The sequence below is a fragment of the Dasypus novemcinctus genome, chromosome 10 (genome assembly GCF_030445035.2).
Source record: "Dasypus novemcinctus isolate mDasNov1 chromosome 10, mDasNov1.1.hap2, whole genome shotgun sequence".
NCBI lineage: Eukaryota > Metazoa > Chordata > Mammalia > Cingulata > Dasypodidae > Dasypus > Dasypus novemcinctus.
In genome coordinates, this window is record NC_080682.1 from 24,118,165 (window position 1) to 24,121,348 (window position 3,184).

The 3,184-nt window shown below is 32.1% G+C and overlaps 1 pseudogene; it reads right to left on the reverse strand.

Annotated features, from left to right (window-relative positions):
- Window positions 1-241: 241 nt before the first annotated feature.
- Window positions 242-386, reverse strand: LOC111760105 (small nucleolar RNA SNORA38; annotated as a pseudogene).
- Between the last annotated feature and the right edge of the window lie 2,798 nt (window positions 387-3,184).

The following is a 3,184-nucleotide window of genomic DNA, read 5'->3' on the forward strand; positions in this document are numbered from 1 at the left end:
TCTTAATGCATTGGCTCCTGTAATTTACACGGTTTAAAGGAATAAATCATTTGTCATGCACTGGGCCAGTATGCATTCAGTGATCTATAAATTATTTATATCCATAAATGAAACACACTAAGGTTTGTCATATTGAGATATTCATATGAAAAGAAGAAAATGAGCAATCAGTCTAAAATTACTGGAATAAGAAAAAAACACCTGCTTGTGTGTGTGTGTGTGTGTGTGTGTGTGTGTGTGTGTGTGTGTGAAAGGATCATCTTGAGCCTGCGGGGGGCAAGCGGGCTCCAGACTTCTCCAAGTCCACATCTTTTTGCCTCCAATTCTTATGTGTAACACTTGCTTTTATTTTCCCAGAAAGACTCTCACAGATCTAAGTGAAAGACATTTCTTATACATAGAATAAATAGCGTCCTAATTGTAGGGTTAGAGAAAACATATGCTTATTTGACTCAAAGAATTCTAAAGTAAAATACATATAATTAAATTAAATCCCAATTTCGGTATTATTTCAGAGAATTTACATTGCTTTATGAAAACACATGCATAGGGAAGCAGATGTGGGTCAACCAGTGGACCACCACCTACCACATGGGAGATCCCCAGTCCTGGTTCCAGTCCTTCCTAAAGAAGACACTGCTTCCACCACAATGAGCTAGACATGACCCCCACCACAATGAGCAGATGCCACAAGGCATCAGACAACACAACCCATTCGGAGCAGCTGTGCCTCAAGCTTTTGGGCACTTGGTTCTCATGTGGGAGTTGGGTTCAGTTTCTGGTGCCTCCTGGAGAAGACAAGAAGACAGATGAGAGAAACATCTGGTGTAGAGGAGGGATAAATAAAGGAAAAATAAAACATGCACAAATAAATCTAATAATTTCTAATTATTTTGGCTATGTTAATAAGTTATAAACTTTAAAGTTATAGATACTTAATATAATTATATATTAATACATTGTTTGGACACAGCAAAAATATATTTGTTAAAAAATTTCCTCATTCTCTTTTTTTCTACCCAAATCTTTCTTTCCCTGTTTCCTTCTCTGTCATAAAATAATCCATGGACTACATGGAAACATATTTTCTGAAGAATGTTAAGGACAAAAGAGGAATTAGGAAAATTGGAAGAAACATAATGAAAGGTAATGAAACTATGTAAGCACATTTTGAAAAATGTTCCACTAGATACTCTACTAAAGGGATTCATTATATAATACATTTTGACTAACACACACCAGAGAAATTTCAGTGAAATTACAACTCTAACCTATGCTTCACAGCATGTCTGAGAAAAGAACGATTTTAGAGGATTAATAAACTGGTATTAATATGTCTGATTTAGAACCTGGTTATAGTGTGAGCTTGGAAAAGTAATTTCATCTTTCCAAAGTAAAGAATAAATTAATGACCAAAATTTTCAGGCATATCCTGTTTAACTTCATGAACATGGTGTCAATGTAAAGTGCTTATTTCTGAGTGGCATTTAAACATTTGTAGTAAATTAAATTTTTGATATTACATGAAGGATGCATAAAATTGACGTGTAGAAAGTGGCCATGGTAGTTGTTGAGGGCAGGGAGAGGGAAGAAGAGATGTGATGTTGGGGTATTTTTGGGACTTGGACAGATGCTGGACGTTAAATATCCTGCCATAACCCACTGAATGTACTGGGGGAGAGTGTAAATGACAGTGTAAACTATTATCCATGTGGTGAAGTAGTGCTCCAAAATGTATTCACCAAATGCAATGAATGTGCCACAATGATGAAAGAGGTTGTTGATGGGGGAGGAGTGGAGTGAGGGGGGGTGAGGGGTATATGGGAACCTCTTATTTTTTTTTAATGTAACATTTTTTGTGATCTATGTATCTGAAAAAAATACAATAAAAATTGATGGTGTAGGGGGGTGAGGAGTGGGGTATATGGGAAACTGTTGTGTTTTTTAATGTAACATTTTGTGTGCTCTATTAACTTTAAAAAATAATTAAAAAATAAAATAAAAAAAGAAATGTCACAGCCAAATTTTATTTAAGTAAATAAATATTTAATTATAATATCAATTCTCTTTTATCAAAGTATTGAGAAATGAATGGGCCCTAAACCAGAAGCTATATATTTCTTCTTTACGTTATACACACACACACACATATATGTTTTTTGACAGTATATATAATAAATATCATTCCACTATGGATAAATCCAATAAATACCAATTTTCTATTCTTTAATGAGCCAAAATGTTCATCTTTGTCACCACATTCTGCTTGTGGACATGTTAATGAGATATTATGTTTTACTTAAATTTTCTGATATATTTGACAATATAATTTTCTGGAAATTCTTGTTTACTGGTTTTCTCTTCATAGCAAGAAGTTGGTTTAAAAATAAAGGCATATTTTTTAGCAAATCATGTCACAGTACAGAAATCCTTTATATCACTATAAGGAACTGGAAACAAGGTACAGAATGTATGAAATTTAGCAATTTCATACACTTTGAACTGTAGACAGATATTCCTGATAACTCATATTTGGACTTTTAAACTGGTTGTGTATATTTGTAGCTGATTAAGAGTAGATAGAGGCAAAAAATAATAATCATGAATATTTTTAAAACATGATTGATCTAAAAGGCTTGAATAAAGCCATTTCCTCAACTCTCATATAGTCTGAAATCATAAAGTAACTGAAGTCAGTGAGAAAAGATTTACAAGCATTAAGCTTGAGAAGAAAAGCAATGATAGCGATTACTACACATTATTAAGTGGTTACTAGATTTAGGAATTTGGGGGATATAATATTATATAAACTATAAAACAATTTCCAAACTAAATAATTTAACAACCTTTTATAACTAAGAAAACCAAATGAGATAAATAGTTTGACCAAAGTCAAAGAGTTATATGGCAGAGCAAGGATTAAAGTTCACTTTTTTTCACTCCACATGCAAAGCAACCTGACTAAAAATATTCCACCTTTTTGAAATAGAAAATTCTGGAATCATTATTACCAAGAAACTGTGAACTTGTATCTTCAATTATTTAAATTATTTTTATAAAGCCAAAAACTTAAAAGACTATAAAATTTAAAAAATAATAATAAAATAAAATGACTTCCAGATTAATTAGCTAAGTAATAAATTAATTTAAAATTCATTTATAATCCTCTGTCAGAAAATAAAAT